Genomic DNA, 26,808 nt, shown 5'->3' with positions numbered 1-26,808 from the left:
CAGAAAGGGGTGGAGATGGGAAGATGTGGCCAGTAGTGGGATCCCGTTGGAGGTGGCGGAAATGTTGGAGGATAATATGTTGTATGCGAAGGCTGATGGGGTGGAAGGTGAGGACAAGGGGGACTCTGTCGTTACGAATAGGGGAGGGGGAGCAAGAGCTGAGCTGTGGGATATTGAGGAGACCCTAGTGAGAGCCTCATCTATAATGGACGAGGGGGACGCCTATTTCCTAAAGAATAAGGACATCTCCGATGCTCTTGTATGGAACACCTCATCTTGAGCGCAGATGCGTTGACATTTACTACAAACCTACTGACTCTCATAGCTATCGACTATACTTCTTCCCTCCTTGTTTCCTGTAAAGACTCTATCCTCTACTCCCAATTCCTCCATCTACGCCGCATCTGCAACCTTGTATCTGTTCTATTACCAGGCTACCTATTAATCTACCCTTTTTGGTGCCTGCCTTTTCCTTGCCTAACTAGTACTGTCCAGTTCACCCACTTCCCACCCCTTTCTGTACTTCTCTTGTGAACCTGACCTACAAAACTTTCAGTTTTTAAATTCTACCTCTTCAAATTTCTTCTTGTTTGTCGTATCCCTTCCTGTCTGCCCCCCAAATGACTGCAGAGGCACAGGAGACTGCAGATGTTGAAATTTGGAACAAAAGAGCAAGTTGTTGGTAGAGTACATTTGAGATGGCTTCTTAGACCAGCTTGTAGTCGAGCCTACTAGAGAAAAGGCAATTCTGGATTTGGTATTGTATAACAAACTGGATTTGATTAGGGAGCTTAAGGTAAAGAAGGTTGTGACCATAATATGATAGAGATTATGAAGGAATTGGTGGTGTTCTTTTAATAATCACTATTGTCAGGAGTGATCCCAGAGAACCGGAAAATTGCAAATGTTACTCTGCTGTTCAAGAAGGGAATGAAGCAAAAAAGGGAATACTATAGGCCGGTTAGCGTGACTTCAGTGGTTGGTAAGATTTTTTAGTCCATTACAAAGGATGTTTCCAAGTACTTGGAAGCACATGATAAAATAGACCAAAGTCAGCATGGTTTAGTGAAGGGGTGATCTTGCCTGACGAATCTGTTGGAATTTTTTTGAGGAAGTTAATAGCAGTATAGACGAAGGAGAGTCAGTGGATGTTGTTCAGCTGGATTTTCAGTAGCCCCTTGATAAGGTGCCGCATGTGAGGCTGCTAAAGTAAATGAGACCCCATAGTAGAGGGAAGATACTAGCATGGCTGGCTGAATGGCAGAAAGAAAAGAGTGGGAATAAAGGTGGCATTTTCTGGTTGGCTGTCAGTGACTAGCAGTGTTCTGCAAGGGTCGGTGCTGGGGCTGCTACTCTTCACACTGTATATCAATGATTTAGATGAGGGAATTGAAGGCTTTGTGACCAAGTTTGCGGATGATCGGAAGATAGGTGGAGGGGCAGGTAGTGTAGAGAAAGCAAGAGGACTTTGACAGGTTGGAAGAGTGGGCAAAGAGGGAATATAGTGTGGCAAAGTGTGCAGTCATGCATTTTGGTAGTAGGAATAGAAACATAGACTATTTTACAAATGGGGAGAGGAGTTAGAGATCTGAGGTGCAGAGGGACTTGGGAATGCTGCTGCAGTGAAAAAGCAGTGCGAGAAATGGCGCTTCTCTGTGAACCGGCATAGACCCGATGGGCAGAATAGTCTCCGCTATAATTCCTTTGGGTCTTCAACTATCTATCCCCTCCTGAAAACCACAATTGAATCTGCAATCTTCAAACATTGAAGCAGCTCGTTTCAGATGATTTGCCCACAATAAGGTTTTATTCACGTCAACCGTTTTTCTTTGCTGATTATTTTGATTCTGAGCTCCCTGGTCATTGTTTATTTAGTATTCTATCCACGTTCCCTTCACCTTTGCAAACGTTTCCTTTTCAGTCTATGCTTGGCCTGGTTACCGTTTATATCGCCGAGAGAAGATCTATTGGTTTTCTTTTCTTTACTCGCTGGGCATACTCTTTGTGCCCGTACACTCCCATTGTTACTTTCTCTGGGCAAAACTGCACTCATTTCGTCCAGGTGTTAGATTGCTGTTGGATACACAGAGAGTGGCGAGTCTGTAGAATTCTCTGCCACAGAAGGTAGTTGAGGCCAGTTCATTGGCTATATTTAAGAGGGAGTTAGATGTGGCCCTTGTGGCTAAAGGGATCAGGGGGTATGGAGAAAAGGCAGGTACAGGTTACTGAGCTGGATGATCAGCCATGATCATATTGAATGGCGGTGCAGGCTCGAAGGGCCGAATGGCCTACTCCTGCACCTATTTTCTATGTTTCTATACTCAAGATAACAATGGACAATGAAAGAGTTTTAAATGCGCACTGAGATGTAAGAACTGTTTCATTGCATATTTGAAACTCTGTTAGGTCAATACACAAGTGACATTACAAATACAGTAGATCCTTAAGATAAACGGTTGGGGGATGGGGTCGGGGGATGGGGGAAGGGGTGAAGGAGAGGGGCGAGGGGAAGGGGAGGAGGGGGTGCTGCACCAATGCAGGAGAGGTTTGGACCCAACGGGTCCACTTGGTCTAGTAGCTACTAATATTAAAAGGTGATATAGTAAAATGCGTTAGAAACCGAAATATCGGAATATCACATTGGCAGATGCGATTTTGTTTATTTGGTCACTGGGCGGTATTTCTTGAATTAAAGTAAATTTTATTCACTATCCGGGGAAATTTTGGAGGTTTGTTACAAATGTTGGAGTTAAAGTTCTAATTCCTTGCATTCTGAAAACGCCAAATGTAATCAAATGTATCAATTTATTCCATCTAAAGAACAACCATCCTTCCTAAAACGTGTCTTTTCCTCACCAGTTTTCTCTACGACATCTTCCCGTTAGAAATATCAGTCGGGTAAAGGAGGGCGAACCAAGCTTCCATTTCTCATTTGGGATTGAGTGAAATCGAAAGCGGAAGACAACTCGTCAGCTTCAGCTCACTGCCAGTAGAATATACTAGGGCCGCTCGACTGCTAATGTGCAAAGATTTCTAAAATAATTTGCATTTTTGTTATTTGGCAGATCTTTGTGTTTAAATTGAAATGCCGGCGCATCGATTATTTTCACGTGGGGAGAGGAGAAAGGGTTAATGTTTCGATTGACCCAGAAGATAGATCATGGCTCCAGTTTTAACCTTTCTTTGTGGAGGAATGATCGACGATTCTCAGTACATGTTTTATTTGAGTTGATGTTTTCGACGAGTGGGGGCGCTGGCTACCCAGAATCGCGCAGTCCTGGTTGAAACTAAAGCAAATCCATTAAGATGTAACTTTATTTTCTTCAGGAAAGTAATCGTTACACAAAAACCTGAACACAACCAATCTCCGACAGTTGTGGTTCAGTATTCAGGAGAGTGAAAGGGAATTTGGGGGAAGTAGAGTTCCGCAGAGACAGAATTTTGGGAGCTTGTTGGTCTGCCCGAGAATTTACTAAACACTGAATGAAAGCCACGCCGTCTCCGTGTTATGTTGCTCGTCATATCTTGTCCGAAGCTTCAGTACGCAGTGCACTTTTTGGAAACCTATAAAAAGTATTTACAATTTTCCATTCATCCAACCAGAGACAGGCTAGATGGGCAAGTACCAAGCACCAATAGGAATTCTCGGTGACCAGTTCAATGAAAAATAATTCCCTGAGGCGTTTGCAGTACAGTGTAAGGGATTACATGCCGAATGTCTAAATGCATCAATGCAATGGCCGCGGTATAGCGTCCACGGACTGACATACATCCCGGACAAGCTACCGTGTTCACATCAGGATCGTCTTCTGATCCCGTCCAGTTTAGAACAGTTATGAGGACGTGAAGTGGAACGTGAGTACAGTACTTCTTACCATGTGTGCTTTCTATCCCATTCCCTATGTCTGGGAACTTCGAATCATATGCGTCATTTAAAATCGGAGAACTTTAAAGTAAAGGCAAATGATCTATGTAGTTTGAAATACACATTTCCTTTAGGTATCATTGAATGACTCCGGTTCTGTCTTGTGTTTGGCGTTGAACATTATTGATATCAATAATGCTGCCGAAGTAGATGCAAATATTAAGTTAAATTTATTAGATTTGTAATTTTGAATCCGAGAGCCATTTACTTATGGTAATTATTTTGGGATTAAGTCGTCAAGACTTCGCAAGAACAGCTTGAGCTACTGATCCTTACCTCAGCGAAATTAGCTTATTTGGTGAAGTGATAATTGTCGATTAAAAAAACGCCATACGAAGGGAATTGAGACTTCTTCTGGCTCATTTAATTGACTTCAACCACGAGATGCAAATAAATAACATTATATTACTAACTTAGTCAGTTTGTTTTCCTTTGTTTTCCTGCAACCACTCTTCGCGCCGTATAGCGTCGGGACGTCCTGAATCGTAAGGCGTGCTAGCGAAATACAATATTTTTAGACAATAGATAATAGACAATAGGTGCAGGAGTAGGCCATTCGGCCCTTCGAGCCAGCACCGCCATTCAATGTGATCACATGGCTGATCATTCTCAATCAGTACCCCGTTCCTGCCTTCTCCCCATACCCCCTGACTCCGCTATCCTTAAGAGCTCTATCAAGCTCTCTTTTGAAAGCATTCAGCGAACTGGCCTCCACTGCCTTCTGAGGCAGTGGATTCCACAGATTTACAACTCACTCTGAAAAAGTTTTTCCTCATCTCTGTTCTAAATGGCTTACCCCTTATTCTTAAACTGTGGCCCCTGGTTCTGGACTCCCCCAACATTGGGAACATGTTTCCTGCCTCTAACGTGTCCAACCCCTTAATAATCTTATATGTTTCAATAAGATCCCCTCTCATCCTTTTAAATTCCAGTGTATTCAAGCATAGTCGCTCCAGTCTTTCAACACGACAGTCTCGCCATTCCGGGATTAACCTAGTAAACCTACGCTGCACGCCCACAATAGCAAGAATATCCTTCCTCAAATTTGGAGACCAAAACTGCACACAATACTCCAGGTGCGGTCTCACTAGGGCCCTGTACAACTGTAGAAGGACCTCTTTGCTCCTATACTCAACTCCTCTTGTTATTGAGGCCAACATTCCATTTGGCTTTCTTCACTGCCTGCTGTACCTGCATTCTTCATTTCAGTAATTGATGCACTAGGACACCCAGATCTCGTTGTACGTCCCCTTTTCCTAACTTGACGCCATTCAGATAATAATCTGCCTTCCTATTCTTATCACCAAAGTGGATAACCTCACACTTATCCACATTAAACTGCATCTGCCATGCATCCGCCCACTCACACAACCTGTCCAAGTCACCCTGCAACCTCATAGCATCTTCCTCACAGTTCGCACTGCCACCCAGCTTTGTGCCATCTGCAAATTTGCTAATGTTACTGTTAATCCCTTCATCCAAGTCATTAATGTATATTGTAAATAGCTGCGGCCCCAGCATCGAGCCTTGCGGTGCCCCACTAGTCACTGCCTGTCATTCTGAAAGGGACCCATTTATCCCCACTCTTTACTTTCTGTCTGCCAACCAATTTTCTATCCATTTTCTATCTATATCCATGTCTTTGCAGTCACTCAACTCTGACTGAGTATTTGCTCATGTTCGTATATGGAGTGAAAGGGACGATATTATAAGTTGTTTTAAGTTCACAGAAGGGTTGCGTTAGAATATTGAAAGTATAATCCGAAATTGCAGCTGTAAAGTCATGATGGTTTTACGATGAAATCTGCATTTTGAGCATTCTGCATAACTGTTCTAAAAACAGGTAGTATAAATATTATACGTTCTACTCCGTCGAAAGGGGTCACGATCGCAGGTCGATATAACTACATCAGACAGTTACATGTTAAAAATGCAGGTCTCTGACAGTTCATTTTTTCTCCTACAGTGGTGCACTCATTCTTTAAAACAAGCTCCCCACAAGCGTTTCTTAGTTTTCAGTAATTCATTACTTCCCAACCAGTAACATGAAGACCGAAGTTAAAGGCGGGATGATGGAGGCATTGAGGGATGTGTTGCCTATCAGTCAGAAGGTTTATATATAGGATGAGCCACAGAACAGATCAAACAGAATTGGGATGGGTGTTGCGATGTGCTGCAGTTGATGCCTTGTTTAAACGGTGCTCAAAGACACGGGAAAGGACGCTAAATGCTGGAAACCTGATAATATTGGAAACGTAATTGAAAGAAAATTGTTCATGTAATCCATTTCGAAGTCGGTATAGTATTGGGAGCAATTGCATGCAATTTTGACAGATTGAGTACTGTAGCTTTTATATTCAATATTTAACACATAATGCAGCAAAACGTGAAGGCATTAACAGCACCACTTATGAACATCTTTGTCGCAGATAATAGTTCTGGAAAGGTGAAAATTGAATTCTGAACGAACGAGGAACGTGAATTTAGAATCTTTGACGAAAAGCTCACTCAAATCAATGGTACACCGAGGGAATAAATACACTCTTGCACAGTAATCCAGGCGCCTTGTCGGTGTCTCTGCGTACCCTCTTTCGCGGAGTTACTAATTTTACATTCTCAACAAATACCTATTTTGTCAGATATTTAAGAAGACTACAGTTGCAGAAGAGAAACTAAACGGATCATTTAATATAATTTGATATAATTTGTCATGAAGAAGAAGCATGCTGCATTCACAGCGGCGTCTACGCCTCGCCTGGTCTAATGTAACCTGACCAGACTTGACGTTGAGACAAAGCCGGGATTGAAGATTGCTGCCTCTCGTGGTCCGGTGACCGACAGCAGCCGGAGAAACATCTCGGACCGCAGCACCATGCTATCCGCCAACCGCACTGCTAGCGTGGCACTATTCCTGTTTTAGTAAAAAAGCGAAATCATGAAAATATACAGATTAACACTTGTAATTAAAATGTAATTTTGTACGCTTAAGTAAGAACGTCTAGCAAGAAGAGGGGAAGGGGTGATCAATCTGAGCATTTTGGAACCAAGGTGCCCGGAGCATTGTTCAAACACTTTAATTCATTTCATTAATTAAATTACACTTGAAAGATGCACAATGACAAAGCCATTCCTTCCCCAGAATAGTTAGAATCAGATTGAGCAGATAACAAAAGGCTCCAATTACAGTTTATGTTAAATACTGACTTCATTATCTTTGGTTCCTTTTTATATATAAAAGCGCACTTTAATACTTAAACGATGTTACATGTTCAAAGGGAAAGTTAATATAACAGCCTGGCAATGAACCAACCATATCATTTTTATCGGTACATTAGAGATGTACAAGACGATGAGTAGAGAGTTGTCCCAATGCTGGATTTTTTTTTAACAAAAAAACCCAAATCCCACTGAAAGTATAAGAGAACCAACATCAATGTCTGCTTGATTCATTCTTGAACCCATTCATTCTCTGCAGAGATGCTGTCTGTCCCGCTGAGTTACTCCAGCTTTTTGTGTCTCTTCGGTTTAAACCAGCATCTGCAGTTCCTTCCTACACACTCAATGTCTGCTCACCGGCTAACAACCCCAGTTATGTGGTCCCAATTGAAATCAGTTGGCTCAGATGGGCAGCCCATTTCGTTCCCATGTCCAGCATCATACTTACCTCGCAGACACTATTCTGACCTCTATCACTGGAAGTAATTTTCAATTGGACAGAGCAAGCATTTTAACAATGATCCCATTGACTCCTGTGAATTTCTTGATCGTGGACATTGAGAGTGGAGAAGATTCCATTGGACACGTCCTGTGGACAAGTCTGCAGTTCCTTCACTCGTGGTGGTTGGTGATGGAGAGTTAACAACATTCAATTCCTGAGCATTAACATTTCAGATTACCTGTCCTGGGCCAACACATAGATGCAGACATAAAGAAAGCGTGCCAGCACCTTTACCTTCATAAAGGTTTACAGAGATCTTGTATGTCTCCGAATACTCTAACTAGCTTTTACAAATGTACTGTATAAAGTATCCTACTGGTTGCATCATAACCGGGTATGACAATTCAAATGCACAAAAATGCAAGAGGCAGCAGGGGGTCACGGGCTCAGCCTGGCCTACCATAGGCACAGGCTTGCCCTCCATCGACAGTACCTACATAAGCCGCTGCCTTAAAAAAGCGGCATCTATCTCCAATGATTCCCCCCATCAGGGCCATGCCCTCTTCTCACTGCTCTAATCAGCCAGGAGATTTCATAAGACTGAAATCCCACACCACCAGACACAGCTACTTTCTTACATCGATTAGGTACTTAATCCAACCTACACAACTTTAACCATACTCGATGATGGAGCACGACGGCCCACTTCTTTCACTTCTACAGACTTTTTTTTTCTAATTATGTCTTTGTACTAATATCATGTTGTTTTAAACAACCTTCTTTCTTTTAGAATTATTTGTGTCATTTATGTATATGTTTTTGCGTGTTTGTCAGAATCTACTTGTCCATGATGCTGCAGCAACTAAGATTTTTCGTTGTACCTGTAACCCTCAGTACTCGTGCATATGATAATAAACTTGGTCTCAACGGTGGACCTAGACTGCAGCAAACGCGAGGGATTCTCCATTCGAGGGACTAAGAAAAAAAGCTGAAATATATGAATAATTATTGGTTTTCTTCTCACAATTTTTGATTGATTCAAAGATACAGCATAGAAACAGGCCCTTCGGCCCACTGCGTCCACGCCGATCATAGAAACATAGAAAATAGGTGCAGGAGTAGGCCATTCGGCCCTTCGAGCCTGCACCGCCATTCAATATGATTATGGCTGATCATTCAGCTCAGTGATAACATCTATCACACTAGTTCTATGTTATCCCGTTTTCGCATCCACTCCCTGCACACAAGGCACAATTCACAGAGGCCAATAAAACCAACACCTCGCACGTTTTGAGGATGTGGGAGCAAACCCACGCGGTGCCTGGGAGAATCTGCAGACTTGCACACACCCGCACCGGAGGCCAGGATCGGACGCGGACCCCTGGCGCAGTGACGCAGCGGCTCCACCAGGTGCGCAACTACTTTACAAAGTTTTTCCTAATTTATATCAAATGATGAAAGCGAACTTCACTTTCAATTACATTAGGGTGACTTGTGGCGGCGAAAGACGCGATAAAGTTGAGAATGTTGCAGCAGACTGTGAGCGCCTCGCGCAGTTCGGACTGAAGTGACGCGTGCCGTGGTGGCCGCCAGCGCGTGCGCACGTGGGGTCGGCGGGGCAGGTGGTGACGGGGGACGTCACGTGGTGTCTCCACGCTCACGCGCTGCGACCGTTGGTCACTCCACGAGCGCGGGGGACGTCAGATAGTCCCAACTACCGCAACCCCACCCTCATCTCCCCATCCCCACCCTCTCCTCCTCTCCCCATCCCCACCCTCTCCCCTCATCCCCCTCTCCCACTCTCCCCATCTCCCCACTCTCCATCCCCCTCGCCCCACTCCCCTCTCCTCATCCCCTCTCCTCATCCCCCTCTCCTCATCCCCACCCCCCTCTGCTCATCCCCACCCTCCTCTCCTCATCCCCACCCCCCTCTCCCACTCTCCCCACTCCCCTCTCCTCATCCTCATCCCCTCTCCTCGTCCCCCTCTCCTCATCCTCATCCCCTCTCCTCATCCCCCTCTCCTCATCCCCATCCCCCTCTCCTCATCCCCATCCCCCTCTCCCACTCTCCCCATCTCCCCACTCCTCATCCTCATCCCCTCTCCTCATCCCCCTCTCCTCATCCTCATCCCCTCTCCTCATCCCCCTCTCCTCATCCCCATCCCCATCCCCCTCTCCTCATCCCCTTCCCCCTCTCCTCATCCCACTTCGGTTCCCGGCCCCTTCCCTCAACCCCCACCTCCGTCCCTGGCCCCTTGCCCTCCACCAATCTCGGGCCCCGGCCTCTTCCCTCTCTCCCGCCACCCCGGATCCTGGCCCACACAATCCCACGCTGCCGACCCCATAGACTTCTCTCCTCCCAACCGCGCCACTCCACCCCTCCCCCTTCCATCCCTGGCCCTCTCCCCTCACAAACCCAGCCCCTGCCCCTTTCCTCCACATAACTCTACCTTGAGCTTCCCAAACCCGGCCAACAAGCCGCGGTATGAATATTGATTTCTCTAAATTCAAGTAACCCGTGCTTTCCCTCTCTCTCCATCCATCACCCACCCTAGTTCTCCGACTGGTTTCAATGTCCTCCTGATCAATTTTACTGTTTGTGTGCCTCGTTGTCAGCTTCCCCACATCCAACAATGAACCATTCTATATTTTCTTGAACATTGTCTGCTTCGATCTGTTCTTTTCACACATTACATGTTCTTTGTACCTTCCATGTCTCTAGTTTCCCTCTCCCCGACTCTCAGTCTGCAGAAGGGTCTCAACCCGAAACGTCACCCATTTCTCCTCTCCAGAGATGCTGCCTCTCCTGCTGAGTTACTCCAGCATTTTGTGTCTACCCTCCATTTAAACCAGCATCTGCAATTCTTTCCTACACAAAATTTTCACCTGACCACAGATTCCAGTCTTCTCACGCCGGGTCTTAGTTCCCCAGGCACCTTCCCCTTTCCCAGGACACTCGAAGGCACACAACGCGTCATCCCAAGGTTCTGTGCCCAGTGACCTCCCACCCACCCCCCACCACGTTTGGCGTTTATCCAGTGTGGGTTCCCCGTCTCGCATTTTCCCCACCCCTCCGCTCTTCCATAAGTTATAGGAGCAGAATTAGGCTATTCGGCCCATCAAGTCTCCACCATGCAATCATAGCGGATCTATCTTTCCTGCTCCATTCTCCTCCCCATAACCCAACACCCGTACTAATCAAAAATCTGTCATTCTACGCCTTAAAAATACATGTTATAGGAACAGAATTAGACTACGCCCAATCCCCACGTGCCAGTCCCCCTCTTCAACCCCGTTTACCTCCATGCCTCTTCACACGCACTCCCTCGCCTTTTCCCCTCCTTCACCTGTTCCCCACCCATCCCACCTCGCCTCTTCCTCACCCACCTCGCCTCTCCCTCACCCACTTAGTCACACAATCCACCTCACCTTTTCCCTCGTCTCTTTCCCATCCCTCGTGTTGCCCTTGCGCACAAGGCGCCCAACTGTATAATGGCACCAAACATGAGTGACGGGAGGCTGGCCAGGTCAATGATTGTCTCCCGCAGGTGACTCAGACTGCGCCCAGATTCGACATCGTGCGCAATGCTCGTGTGTTGTCCTCCAGTACCCCTGGCTGATGGCAACTAGGCACTGCATTCACCCCCTGTTTGCAAATAGTCTTGACTCCGTCCAAGGATCCCGACAGTCCTTTCAGGTGAGACAGGGGTTCACATGCACCTCATCTACTGTATCCACTGTTCCAGGTGTGGACTCCAATATATCGGCGAGACCAACTGCAGGCTCGGCGTTCGTTTCCTATAATAGGAATGAATTTTATTGTTTGTAGTTACTTTGTTCTGTATTGGGAGAGTCGACAAATCGCGGCAACTGTAACGAATCTTATAGCGGTCTCGACTTGAACCTCTTTTGAAGTGCCAACGTATGACCCCAAACTCTGGTTAAATATTGTTTTATGGTGTACACACGCTTTTATCTATTTAATATTACAACTCTTTGTCCCCCTCCAAATATGAATGCCAGTTGGCAAGATTAATGTATTGTAACATTTGCTTACCATACTGATTCTCTAATTAAAAATACAGCAATGTCCCGAATGACAGAATATTATATTACGGATTATATTCATTTACATTTCTTTGACACCAGTTTGGAGACGTTATTTATGTCGATACTGCATAAGAGATTGCATAATAAGCCGTCTACATTGGATTCTTTGGTTTAAAAAACCTCTATTTTGTACTGATATTCTGTTCCATACAATACAATACAATACAATACAATATATCTTTATTGTCATTGTACCCAGGGGTACAACGAGATTGGGAATGCGCCTCCCATACGATGCACTAATTTAGGTAATTTAGACAGCAGCAACCCAACGAAACGAACAGTTGTAACAGTTTTGGACAGGGTAAAGTGCAAGTTGATCTATGCGTTGTGGCCATCCGGCTCAGCAGGACCGGTTCATAGCAGCTATGGCCCTGGGGATGAAGCTGTTCCTGAGTCTGGAGGTGCGGGCATAGAAGGCCTTGTATCGTCTGCCCGATGGAAGGAGTTCGAACAGACTGTTGCAGGGGTGTGAAGAGTCTTTGTGGATGCTGGTGGCTTTTCTGAGGCATCGTGTGTTGTAGATGCCCTCCAAGTCTGGTAGCTGTGTTCCGATGGCCCTCTGAGCTCTATGGACTACCCGCTGTAGAGCTTTCCTTTCTGCCTCCGTGCAGCTGAGGTACCACACAGGGATTCCATGCGTTAGGATGCTCTCTATGGTGCAGCGGTAGAAGGTCTTCAGCAGCTGTTGGGGTAGACCAGACTAAGTCGATTAACTTCAGAACCAGAACAACTCTGTCGAAGACGGTCGGCATCTGTGGTTTCATGGATCTATTGCGCTCAGGTCAATGAAATCCACTGCTATCGTCACCACTGCAACTTTCAGGATCGGTTTATGGGGGGTGGGAGGGTTTTGGCCTGATTGAATTAAAAATCAAGCTATTTTACTAATTGACTGCTCAGGAATTCGTTGTTGTCAAGTGTATTATTATTGAAATGTCCATGCACATTAACGTTGCAAATTGGAAGTCTGCCATTTTTCACTTTCATTTTCTTTGAAACCACTATTTAAATTTACGGGAATTATCAATCGAGGGTTGTTAATTTAACTTAAACTACGAGCCAGCTTTTTAAGGAATAGTGTTGTTTGCCAGGAGCTTAAGATTTTTTTTGGATGTATCAAATATCGCAAGATGTAATTTTGACACAATGTAAGGAAAGTAGAAAGTGTGTAGAAAGAAAAATGTGTGGGACGATGAATGCTTCATGACTTGTCTTTATCTTGTGTTATTTACTTGTATATTGGTGGTCAGCTAGCGCATCGTATTGTTTATTACTTAGTTCCACTGGTGAATGAGTAGTTATGAGAAGCAGATGGGGAAGTTAAAAGGCAGTCATTCGCGTTGAGGCTAGGTCAGTTTCACTTGATTAATAAGCTGAGACGAGGAACAATGCGGAAGATTTTTTTTAAAACGCCTTTAGCACGAAGCCAGGTTAGTTTCTGGAGCGAGTGAGCAGCTCTGAGGAAGTGCAGCGCGGGAGATTGAAACAGCGACTATTAATGTATGGGAGTGACTGATCCTCCTGGTATATAAAAAGAAGGCAGGCATTAGTGAGCCGTTTTGGGAGAGGCTGCTCGGTTGGCTTCAGCGAAGGTGCAGAGCAGACATAGAAGGCAAAACAAGGTAAGGCCTTATTTTCCAGATGACACTGAAATAGATGGTATCATAGACAATGAAGATGTAATTAAAATGGGATATTGAATAGCTGGACAAGTGGGCGGAGGAATGGTAAATGGAGTTTAATTCGGATAGATGTGAAATGTTCTATTTTGGGAAGTCAACCCAGGGCAAGACCTTAACAATGAACAGTAGGGTCATGTGGAGTGTTATGGAGCAGAGGCATCTGGGAGTCCAAATCCATAGATCCCTGAAAGTGGCATGGCAGGTAGACAGCGTGGTGAAGAGACTTTAGGCCCTCTGCCCATTGTCAGTCAGAGAATTGAGTATGGAAATTAGGATATCACAAAATGCTGGAGTAACTCAGCAGGTCAGGCAGCATCTCAGGAGAGAAGGAATGGGTGACGTTTCGGGTCGAGACCCTTCTTGGATATTCCTAATATGGAAATTAGGATGTTATGTTCGAGTTGTGCAAGATGTTGGTAAGGCTGCACTTGGAATATATTGTGCTCAGTTTTGGTCGTCCTGCGATAAGAAAGATGCCAGTAAGCTGGATAGGGTATTGTTAGAGGGACATGGGCCAGATGCAGGCAAATTGGACTAGCTTGGAAAGGGCTTCTTGGTCAGCAAGGGCATATTGGGCTGAAGTGCACGTATCTGTGCTGTGTGACACTGACTTAAATGTCAGTTCTCCAATAGATAAAAAATGAGCTAGTTTATGTAATTTTAAATATTAAGTGCTGTGACTAAACAATAAGAAGGGGAGTTGAATATATCTGTGCAGTGTAGTGAATAAAACTACATTATTGTGTAGCGTATAATCTTTATAGTGTCCTTTGAAGTTCTAAATGGTCTATTTTAATCTTATGCTATGATATGCATATGGGTTTGTTTTGCACTATGAAACCTTCATGATTTGAATACAGTTCCATCTGTGGGTACACTTCACATAAATAAATTCATAGGCAATTACAGCTAATATTATTTGTTTGGCAATGATTAAGATTTCTGCATTGAATAAAGTTCACAATGATTTGCACAAATTGTAACAGATAAATGAAAAATGTTTAGCAAGAATCTCCACCACAAATCAGTAGTACTTCTTAGAGGGAACTGAGTTATTGTCAAATAAAGAGCAACTGTGTTGCATACAATAATCCATTTTCAGGGAGTAAGTCAGTGCCCCCTTTTAAAAAGTAATAAAACAGCTATTGTTAACCATTTAAAAAATGTTTTTCAGTCTTTTTTTAATCTTGTTTTCTCAAACAATGAGCAATGACTGCAATAAAAAGAACTGAACAGAATAGAATTCTGCATCAAACAGCGCAATGAAGCAAATTAAATCTGTACCATCATTAAGACAAATTTATTAACTGTCCACACATTGTTCACTATTACATTTTGCTGCAGTCAGTCCTGCTGATTGATACCTTTTGGCTTGTGATGTCTTGATTTTTGTGCAGCATCAGCTGCCGCACAGGTGTTGGTTCACCGACTGGAAGACTACCTTCAATTACTATTAGCATTTGTTGTTTAAAAATATTTTCAATAGAAAAGGTAAGTTTTTTTTGTTTGCAGTAGGTTTTCTTCATTCCCTTAACCAAAACGAGAAAATGTCAGAAGCATTCAGCAGTTCAAGCAGCATCCATGGAGCAAGTAACAGATACATTGTTTCAGATCCTTCATCAGAACAAAGTGTGTTTTAAGTTACAGAGATAGAGAGCATTGTGGAAAACATGTGTTAAGATGTAGACCAAAGTAGTTAAGTAACAGTTACCTTAAAAATGCCATTTGCAGACAGAAGAAAATTAGGAAAGGAAGAAAGGTATACACAAAATGCTGGAGTAACTCAGTGGGACAGGCAGCATCTCTGGAGAGCAGGAATGGGTGATGTTGTGCGTTGAGACCCTTCTTCAGACTGATCAAAACTGAAGAAAAGTATAGCCAGATATACAGAGGGGGAAAAAAAGATAGTTATTTGAAACTGTTGACTTCAATATCGAGTCCAGGCCATAACATGCCCGATGGAAAATCTCTTTCTCGAGCTTACTTTAACTTACAAACCTGTACATCTTTGGAATGTGGTAGGAAACTGGAGCACCCAGGGGAAGCCCCCATGATCACTGGGAAAACGTACAAACTCTGTACAGACAACACCCGTAGTCAGGATCGAACCAGTGTCTCTACTGCAATGCCACCGTTCTGCCCATTACTGGAGTTACTGGAGAGGATTCTGGGGGTTATGATACACATTGTCATGAGGTACAGTGAAAGGTTTGGTTTTGCATGTTATGCAAACAGATCAGATATATTATACATAAATGCTATCCAGTCAAACTCAAGTTCGATGGAGCAAAGCGGAAGATACACAGTGCGGAATTTGGTTCTCAGCACAGGAGTGCATCTGTTCCATAAGCGAAGTCCAATGTCAGGAGTAAAAGTGTTTTATTATCATATGTTCCACTGAAATGGAACAATGCTATTCCCATTTGCAGCAGCACAACAGGTTTGTAGACACGATTTATTCACAAAATGCTGGAGTAACTCAGCAGGTCAGGCAGCATCTCGGGAGAGAAGGAATGGGTGACGTTTCGGGTCGAGACCCTTCTTCAGACAGGTTTGTAGACACAATCCTCAATTTGTAATATAATAAACAAACATTAAAAAAAGTTGAATAAATAATAAAAACCCTATTTGTACAAAAAAACAAAACAAAGCACAAAGTCCCTGGTGCAATCGAGGTAGTTTGAAGTTTAGTTAGATTTTGTTGCGTTCAATAGTCTGATGGTTGTGACAAAGCTGTTCCTGAACCTGGATGTTATAGTTTTCAGGCTTCGGTAGCTACTTCCCGATGGCAGGAATGAAATGAAAGCGTGGCCAGGATGATGCGGACTCTTGATGATGCCGGCTGGCTTTTTGAGGCAGCACCTCCTGGAGATCTCTGATGTCCACAATGTGGTAGAGTTGAATTGGATAATACACGAGTATAAGGAAGGATTGCTCCGCAGCCTCATAATGGAGAGGAAGAAGCTGCTCCTGAGTTTGGTAGCGCTTTCAAGCTTCTGTCCCTGCTGATGGATGGTAGCAGGGAGAAGAAGGAATGACCAGGGTATGAGACGTCTTTCATTACGTTCACTGCTTTTCTGAGACAATGTGAAGTGCAGATGGATGGAGTCAATGATGGGAAGTCTGTGTAATGGACTGTGCAACACCTACAACTCTCTGCAATTTATTGCAGTCTTGGTTAGAGCTATTCCCAAGCCAAGCTGTGATGCAACCTGACATTATCTATATACTAAAACTCTAATTTGTTTGTTTGTTTGTTCCTGAACTACAGCCAAGACAGTACATGATAGCGTGACAATTTTAGGCCTACCTTACTCACCGTCATCCCTTTGGTGCTAATGGAAGAAGTTTCATTGAAATCGGTGTTATATTTTTAGTTATTCACATTTTAAAGTTTAAATCTATCTCCGAGGGAGGGAGGGGGTAGAGGTGGAGGGGTGAAGGGAAAGGGGAGAGGGAGGGGGAGGGAGGGAGGGAGGGAGGGAGGGAGGGAGGGAGGGAGGGAGGGAGGGAGGGAGGGAGGGAGGGAGGGGGAGGGAGGATAAAAGGGGTGGATGGGGGGCGGGGTTGAGGGGGGAGAGGGGAGGGGGGAGGAGAGGCTGCTGCAACAATACTGGAGAGTTTGGGCCCAACGGGTCCACTTGGCCGAGTGCTTTCTATTATGCATATGTCAAAGTATTAAGAGCCATTGGAGACCTGCTCAATCTCCTCAGTCTCCTCAGGAATTAGAGGCATTGGTGTGCCTTCTTGGCTGTTGCATCAATGTGGTTGGTCCAAGACTGATCGTTGGTAATATTAACACCAAGAAACTTGAAGCTCTTAACCATTTACTCTTCGGCACCATTGATGCTGATTGGGGCATGTACTCATTCATACTACTTGAAGTTGACAACTAGCACCTTGATCTTGCTGAAATTGAGGAAGAGGTTATTGTCCTGACACCATGTTACAAAGTTCTCAATTTCCTTCCTCAAATCCGTCTCGTCATTGTTTGTTGGCTGCCCACCACAGTAGTGTCACCTGCAAATTTGTAGATGGAGTTAGAGCTCAATTTGACTGCATGGTTGTGAGTCTATCGGGAGTATTGTAGGAGAAAGAGCATACATCCTTACGGACACATGTGTTGAGAATTACTTTTCATCAGTTTCTAAGACGGTAAGACATAGGAGCAGAATTAGGCCATTCAACTCATTGAGTCTGGTTCACCATTCAATCATGGATGATCTATTTTTCCCTCAACTATATTCTCCTGCCTTCTCCCTGTAACCTTTGGCACCCTTACCCTAAGTAAGAACCTATCAATTTTCACTTTAAAATACCTAAAGACGTGGCCTTCACAGCCATCTGTGACAATGAATTCCACAGACTCACCACCCTCTGGGTAAAGAATTCCTCCTCATCTCTTTTCTAAAGGCACATCCTGTTATTCCACTCTATCTAGGCCTTTTGTTATTCAGTAAGTTACAGGGAGATCCCCCCTCATATTATGTCGCCCTCCCTCATTGATTATGGTCTGGGTCAGAAAGTCAAGGATCCAGTGGCAGAGGGGGTGGGGGGGGGGGGAGGGGAAAGGGGGGGAGGAAGGGATGGGGGGTACTGTCCTAGTAACTTAGATATGTGTTTGGATGGGATTATGCTGTTGAAGACAGACCTATAGTCGATAAATAGGAGACTAAATTGGGTGCCCTTGTTGCTTAGAAGTTCCAATGAGTTTAGGGCTAGGGAAATAGCATCTGCTGTGGACATGTTGTGATGGTAAGCAAACTGCAATGGATCAAGGTTGGCTAGGAGGCTGTATTTAACGTATGCCATCACCAGTCTCTTGAAGGACTTCATGATGGTGGATGCCAGAGCCACTGAACAGTAGTCATTAAGGCAAACTACCTTACTTTATTTTGTACCAGGATGATAGTGGTCTTCTTGAAGCAGCTGAGGACCTCAGAATGGTGTCGTGAGGGGCTAGAAATACCTGTGAATCATCTGCCAGCCGATCTGCACAGATCTTGAGGACAGAGCCAGAGATTCCATCCAGACCAGTTGCTTTCCACAGATCTGCTCTCTGGAAGGCAAATCTTACATCTCCCACAGTAACCTTTGGTACAAGCTGGTCTAAGATTGGTAGGGTAGGTGATACTCTTCCACTGCCCTTCTGTTCAAACGAGGCATATAATTCATTGGGGAGGGACCCGTTGTTTCTAGCGATATTGCTTGTTTTCGCTTTGTAATATGAAATAGCAGGTAGCGTCGCCATAATATATGGATATCTATGACATTGCCTTGGGACACCAGTTTGGTCTGTAATTCCCTCATGGCATCCTTAATGGCTCTACAAAGGTCTTAGATTTTTTGTGCTGCTCAGGATTGTTTGACTTGAATGCTGCAGACTTAGACTTAACCTGGGAATGGATCTTATCCATGGTTTCCGATTGGGGAATACATGTACACAATCCTCTACACACTAACTGATGAAGTCTGTGACAGCAGTGACATGTTCATCAAAATTAGCCATGGAGTCCTTGAATATTGCCCAGTTCACTGATTCGAGGGATCTCATCTGTTTCTTCAGACCAGCATTGCACTACTTTCTGTACTGGATCCGCTTTAGTTTCTGCTTGTGAGCAGGGAGTTGAAGCTCAGCCAGAGGAGTTGAGTATAGGAGCAAAGAGGTTCTTCTGCAGTTGTACAAGGCCCTAGTGAGACCGCACCTGGAGTACTGTGTGCAGTTTTGGTCTCCAAATTTGAGGAAGGATATTCTTGCTATTGAGGGCATGCAGCGTAGGTTTACTAGGTTAATTCCCGGAATGGCGGGACTGTCATATGTTGAAAGACTGGAGCGACTAGGCTTGTATACACTGGAATTTAGAAGGATGAGAGGAGATCTTATCGAAACGTATAAGATTATTAAGGGGTTGGACACGTTAGAGGCAGGAAACATGTTCCCAATGTTGGGCGAGTCCAGAACAAGGGGCCACAGTTTAAGAATAAAGGGTAGGCCATTTAGAACTGAGATGAGGAAAAACTTTTTCAGTCAGAGAGTTGTGAATCTGTGGAATTCTCTGCCTCAGAAGGCAGTGGAGGCCAATTCTCTGACTGCATTCAAGAGAGAGCTAGATAGTGGAGTCAGGGGGTATGGGGAGAAGGCAGGAACGGGGTACTGATTGAGAATGATCTGCCATGATCACATTGAATGGCGGTGCTGGCTCGAAGGGCCGAATGGCCTCCTCCTGCACCTATTGTCTATTGTCTATTGTGATCAGATATACCAAAGTGCGGTCTGGGAATGGAACGGTATGCTTTTTTGATGGTTGTGTAGCAGTGGTCAAAGGTGTTTTGTCCTCTGGTTGGGCGGAAAACGTGCAGATACTATTTTGGCAGCAGGCTCTTGAGGTTGGCCTGATTAACCACTATTATGAACTAGGCTTAAGAGTACTTTGTTTCAAGGCTATTGGTGATGGTGTGTAGTTCCTCAAGTGCAAGCTTAGCATCAGCCTGGGGTCGGATGTATTCGGCCCCGATCGGCATCAATGGTGCTGAAGTAGAAATGGTTGCAAGCTTGATGTTCTTCAGTATAATTATTACAAACAAGCTGTCGTGGACCAAACATATTGAAGTTTTTCCCTAAAGGGCACACTGATGCCTCTACCTCTGGAGATTGAGGAAATTCAGCACGTCTCCAACAACTCTTCCAAACCTCTACAGATGCACTGTGCATAGGATGGCATCTCACTTTGGTTTGGGTACAGCTCAACACAAAATTGTAAGATATTGCAGAGTTGTGGATGTAACCCATTTCATCACGCACACCAGACTCCCCATCAGAGACTCCATCTGAAAACCAGCCAACGTTATCAAATACTTTTTCCAGTTATTCCTCCTCCCCGCTTCTGTCAGACAGACGATGCAGAAGCTTTAAAGTGTGTCCAGACTCGGGAATAACTTCTTCCTATTCTTATCAGACTTCTGAATTTTATCACAATTTTCTAACCCGCCCTACCATTTTCAGTGCGCTTTGCAAGATAACTCCATATCACTCTGTTCTAATACATTTTTGTTAGACCTGTACCCTCTTTTCATTTCGACCAAAATTCAATGCAACACATTTCTCAGCATTACACTTTAACACCTTCCTATTCCGAGTAATCTACATCTTTGAAAAAGTTATGAAAGATATATTAAGAAAAGCAATGGTCCTAAGTTCCTGGGAGCTCAGCTGTACATTTTTCTTTGGTTCAAAAGAGAAAATTTTCATTACTACCCTTTCTCCAGTCATTTTAATCAAATTTTTAACCTTGCCACTACAGCCACTTTTATTCCATGGCCTTCAGATTTGATGACATGTCCATTACAAAGTACCTAATCAAATGCCTTTTTGAAGTCTACTCATAACGCATCAGTTGTATTTTTTCTTGTCGGCTCTATTTCTTTCTTCATTAAGAATGATATCATTTTTTTTAGAAACCTTTGCCTTTGTCCTTGCCTTTCTCATCTTTGTCCAGATGACTGTTAATTCTGTCTCCTCTTATTGTTTCTGGAACTTTATCTATCACTAAGGTTAAACTGATTGTTAATAATTAATGGATTTATCCCCACACCCTATTTTGAACAAGTCCTTGGACAATTCCTCTGAATATAGAAGCTTGCAGAATATAGAAGCTTGCTTTCCTTTGCATCCTTCAGTGGTCACTATTTATTTCTCCAAACACATTACCAAGCTCCAAGACCTCCCTTTGCAACTGGATCCTTGACTTTCTCACCAGTAGATCTCTATCGACCCCCTCAGTCAGTGGGGATTGGTAACATCTCTTCACTGACTATCTTTTCAGGTGCACCTCAAGCTTGCGTGCTTTGCCTCTTGCTCTATTCTCTTTGCAATCATGACTGTGTGGCCAAAAAAAGCTCAAATTCTATCAAAAAACCTGCTGATGACACCACTGTTATTGGCCAATCCATGTGTGATGATGCATCAGTGCACAGGAGAATAGTAGAGCACCTGGTTGAACGCTGCAACAACCAACTCGCGCTCAACATCAACAAAACCAAGGAACTAATTATTGACTTCAGAAAGGGGAAATTCTAAGACAACAGGCCAGTTTTCATTGGTGTGTTGGTGGTAGAAAGATTAAACAGCTTCACAGATGACCTGTCCAGCGTCCAAAAGACCGGGAGACCAGAATTCTCTTTCCTGGAGACCTGCGCTTCAACCGTGGGCGTGACGGGACTTACCATCGTGGAGCTTGCGATCCTTTTGCCGGGGATCAACTGGAGAGCTCCAACCGTGGGCCTGTGGACTTTAACATCATGGAGTCCGTGGTCCCTGGTTAGTGACCGATTAGGGAGCTCCAAGCCGCAGAGAGTTTCAACCGTCCCGACGATGGAGTTTCGATCACCCCAACGCGAGGGCTTCGGATCGGCGGCTGCGGGAGCTTTGACTGCGGATGGTTTGACAGCCCTGACTGCGGGAGAACAAAGAGGGAGAAGATTGGACTTTATTACCTCCCATCACAGTGAGGAATGCGGGGAGCCGCTGTGGTGGATGTTTATGTTAAATTTTATTTTATGTGGCTGTGTGTCTTGTTGCTTTTCACTTAGTATGGCTGTATGGTAACTCAAAATTCACTGTACCTTAATTTGGTACATGTGACAATAAACTGACCTTGAAACCTTAAATGTAGATGCAATTGAGAAGAAAGCACATCAGTGCTTCTACTTGGAAGTTTAAAGAGATTTAGCATGTCATTGAATACTTGACAAATCTCAACAGATGCATTGTAGAAAATATCCTGACTGGTTGCACCGTGCTCTGGTCTGGCAATTTCAATATATAAGAATACAATAGACTGTAGAGGGTGATGGACTCAACCTAGTTCATCACTAGTATTTACACGAGGTGCTGCCTCAAGAAGGTGGCATGTAATATCAAGGATCCCCACCATCCAGGCCATGACCTCTTCTTGCTGCTACCATTGGGCAGAAGGTACAAATGGCTGATATTCCACACCAACAGATTCTGGAACAGCTACTTTCCTACAATTATCAGTTTGTTGAACTGACCCGCTCAATCCTAATCCTACCTTAGCAACCTCTTGCACTACTGGTGGACTTGTTTTATTCCAATACAGGCTGAACACTGATTTTCCGACAACTGATGGTCTGCCCACCCCTATAACCGGGGGAAATTATGAGAGCTCAGTTGAAATTCATTGAATGGCTGCTGAAATTCTCTTTCCGGTCTGTCACTCCGTTGTAAAAGAATTAACTATGCTCTCAATCTTCTCTCCTAACTGAGGGGGCAACGTGAAGGTTGGAAGCCAGGGATCCCCCTCCTCTCCCCACCCCCACCCCCACCTCTTCCGCCTCCTTCTCCCCTGGAGTCACTGACATACTCCACTTTGGAAGTGAAGCAGGTAAAAGGGGAGGGAGCCCCATCATGATCCAAGGCCGCACACTGAAACACAAAATGCTGGAGTAACTCAGCCGACTGAAGCTGTCTGAGGAAGGGTCCGAATGTTGCATTTCTGTGTTCTCCAGCGATCCTGACCCGCTGAATTACTCCAGCTCTTTGTGTCCTTTCGGTGGGTGAAAATGGACTCGCTGGTGCACCTTGCGAGTCAGGATTAACCCGGGGCTCTAATTGGCCTTGGAGACAATGCAAACTGGAGATGTGTCCGCAAGTCATTCCATTCATTTTCATTTTATATTTGTTTTATTTAAGGTTCTGGCACTCCATGGTGCTTTAGAGACACGGGAGGGGTTTCATTAGCGGGCCAGGGGTGTATTGTCATTTCATTATCACGTGACCTCTTTTAGTCCAGAAAAACGGATAATCTAGAAGGCCTCTAGAACCAAGGGTGCCGGAAAATCTGTGTTCAACCTGTATCTTTATGCACAAATGTATTTTCTTTTTACTGTCTTTCACAATTTGTGTAATTTATGTACAATTTGTTTTTGTGTGTTGGTTGAGTCTATGTGCCTGTGATACTGCTGCAAGCAAAGTTTTCTTTGTACTTGTACCTTACTATATATATGCATTTGACAATAAATTTGACTTAACTTGATTTTAGGAAACTGTAAACCATTTTTTTTTGTATGTTAGGATTTAAGACTTTTAAAAATGAGTCTAATTCCATTTAATATAGAAAGAGAAAGTCTGACCTATTTTGCCTGTACTACGTTTTTAAAAAATCATTCCACTTCTCTGCAATTTCTTTGTAACCCTGCAAATCTTTCTTTCTTCAAGCATATATTCATTTATTCCATGAAACAAGACATTTTGAGCTGGGGTAGGATTGTTGGAGTTGGGATCAAAAATTGGTTTCCAGGGTGAGTTCTAATTCTGTCAATGGTACATCAGAAGTTTACCGTTTATGACCAAAGCAGAGGAAATACTCTTCCAACCTTCCTTTGTTCCATGTTAGCCTTTGCAAAATTGTCAATCACTCACAACTGTACTCTCTAAATCCTAAGGATCAGTTTTTTTTCTCCAAGGTTTTAAATCTGCAGTAAAGACAGTGAGAAATTATGTGTGAAATATCTGCTCTTCATAAGAATGTTCTAAATGAAATATTCTACATTTTGCAGCCATAAAGTTAACTTCAGGGCAGGATAAGGTCTGCATCTATTATGTTCGCCAAGGCTATATACTTTTTTTGTACAGATATTCCAACTTTATTTTGTTTTGTGTTGGTGTTACTCGAAAGAAGGCCAGTGACATTCTTTTAAAGAGAGCTAATTACATTTCAATCTCATGTCAGCGAACAGCAGGCTGAGTAACTAGTTTTGTGAGGAATGCATGCCTCCTCTGATGCAGAATATCATTGGCTCCATGTATGTTGCTTTGTGGGCATTATATTTTAACTGCGAGTTATATCATAGCGAAAAGGGATCCACCTTTGCCAGAGTTCTGCACGGGTGTGACTTAAGCTACCTTGTTGTACAGGTACCTGGCAACAGCCATGATACTTTTATTGTGCTGCAGTTCACTGTGCCGTTGCATTTAAGCCACTGGGTGGTGAGGGCAATCTGCTTATGATCTGCAGTTCCAGCAAAAAGTCTAAAACTTGAAATTATAACTCTTTTCATAAATGTTGCCTGACTTACTGAGTGTTTCCAGCATTTTCTACATTTATTGTTGATGACATGCTTTTGATTCTACCACATAAACCATTAGACCATCATTTATACAGCACATGTTATGCTACCACAAGATTGGCATACTAAACAAATAATTTAATCACTTAAACTACTCTGGATGAACACTGTAACACTTGGGAGAGCAGATGTCAATGTTTGTTATCATTTTCTGTATGTGGTATTGTTTTTGTCACTATAGGTTACTTGTAAATGATTCATTGAACTGAATCACCAGTATACATCCCCAATTTATCATTCACCAATATGCAACAACTTGCTTCACTTCTACTGACCACCACAGCCTTTGCTTGGTCATAATCCAAAAAACAAATGGCAACAAAATATAAACTTTTTATACCATTTACAACGTAAAATCTGCCAGTGCACACTGACATCCATTAAACATGTGTACATTCAATACCTTTGCCTGTCCCATTCTTCCTCTGCAGTGTTATTCCAGAAGAGTTGATGGGGAATTTCCTGAGTACCTTGTTTTTAACAAACTTAAGCAGATGTGGATCTAGAAAATCCAGCATTAAATTAAGTATTCTTAGCATGAACAACAAGTGTCTAGACTTGCTAATAGATGGGTAAAACAAGTTATTTGATAGAGAGCAGTTTTGAGATCCTAACTTTTCAAACTAAATTTGTGGAATAAAGGTGATCCTGGCAAGGTTGGTATTTTTGCCGGTTCCTAATTATCCTTGAGAAGGTGGTAATGAAACATCTTGACCCGGTGCAGTACAGCTAATTCTGGGGAGTATTCCATCACAACTTTATATGAAGGAGAGACCTGGTGTGTCAAAAGATCAGACCCATGTTGCAATATTCTGAACTGTTAACCTGCTCTTGAGATTATAATATTCAGCTTGTTAGTTTGGTTTACTTACTAGTCTGTGGCGACCTCCAAGATATTGAGGGATTGACGATAATGCTATTAACCATTAAGGAAAAACTTTTGTTGAAAATGGTCATTGCCTAGCACTTGTGCTCTGCAACTATTACTTGCGACTTACCCTCCATGCCTGAATGTTGCCTAAGTTTTGCTCCATGCAGGCAACAACTGCTTTATTGACTGAGCAGTTGTGAATTAAACTGACTTTCTGCTCCTCTAAGGAACATCCCTACTTCTGACATTATGATGGCTGAGATAAAACTGCAAAAGTTCATTGGGCTTAGGACACTTGCTGAGGAATTCCTAGATTCCTGGTTTCTGTAATTGGGAAGAACAGCCAACAATGATATCTAGCTTCCCTTCTGCAAGATAAGACTCCAGCCACCATATTGCTTTCTCGTTGATACTAATTGATTTCAATTTTACCAGAGTTTTGTGACGGCATGCTTGATTAAGGACAGTCACTTTTCATCATGCTTGAACCAATACCATAATGATGGATGACTTTAAATGATTCACATGAAGATAAAATGAGCAGCGATGAGAAGACCTGTGGAGCAAGCCTTGAAGGCATTTTTGATTACACTTTTTATCACTTTTATGATTGAAGGAAAACATAATAGGCAGCAATTAGATCAATTAAATTTGTCCTGTTTTGTGTGAACAGACATTCCTGGACTAATATTTACATTGATGGAAGATACTATTGTTACAACTGTACTACAACAACTTGGTAAGAGATGTGGTTTATTTTGGAGTGCAGGTCTTCAGTGCTACTGTTGGAATGTTGCCAAGTCCCACAATGTGTGCTATATCCAATGCCCTTAGCCGTTCAATAGTATCAAATACAGTGAGCTGAATTGGCTGAAGACTGACTTCTGAGATGATGGAGACTTGAGGAGGAAGGCAAAATGGGTCATTCATTTGATATTCTGGTTCCTGATTATGACATGTGCTTCAACTTTGTTTCTGGTATTCACATGTTGGGCCACATAATCATTGATGATTGAAATGTTTTTGTACACAACTCCTCCTGTCTGATGTTAAGTTGTCCACCAACATGCTGTCATCAGTTGACAGAATAGCAGATTTGAGCTCCTCAGAGTAACTGCTTTTTGCCTGAGGTGCCTCAGAAATCATAGTAATAATTTGAAGAACAGGGTGCTGGATATTGTGGCACCCTACAAACATTGCCTCAGTTATATCAACTCTGTTTAATGTTACATTCTTGTGCAGAATGTGGGCGTGGAAAGAAAAGCCTGTTTTTTTCCCCCTGAACTGAATTGTCCTTGAAGTGAAAGATCAACTGTGTTCTTGCACTGTTGCCTCTTGAGTGCGAAAATACTCTTATTGTTCAGTTATAAAAGGTGTTTTAGTATCTTGATCCAATAATGGAGTATGATGA

General features: G+C 43.4%; 1 protein-coding gene across 4 annotated transcripts in view; it reads left to right on the top strand.

Annotated features, from left to right (window-relative positions):
- The first annotated feature begins 2,973 nt into the window (after positions 1 to 2,973).
- Positions 2,974 to 26,808, top strand: part of megf11 (multiple EGF-like-domains 11) — a 302,641-nt gene continuing 278,806 nt past the window's right edge. For all 4 annotated transcript variants that reach the window (XM_078427061.1, XM_078427063.1, XM_078427060.1 and 1 more), the window contains exon 1: positions 2,974 to 3,855. The gene's annotated coding sequence lies outside the window, so the exon portion shown is untranslated. The remainder of the gene's footprint in view (positions 3,856 to 26,808) is intronic.

Source organism: Rhinoraja longicauda, chromosome 33 (genome assembly GCF_053455715.1).
Source record: "Rhinoraja longicauda isolate Sanriku21f chromosome 33, sRhiLon1.1, whole genome shotgun sequence".
Classification (NCBI taxonomy): Eukaryota; Metazoa; Chordata; class Chondrichthyes; order Rajiformes; family Arhynchobatidae; genus Rhinoraja; species Rhinoraja longicauda.
Note: the sequence above shows the minus strand (reverse complement) of the source record. Positions and strands in the feature narration are given on the sequence as shown.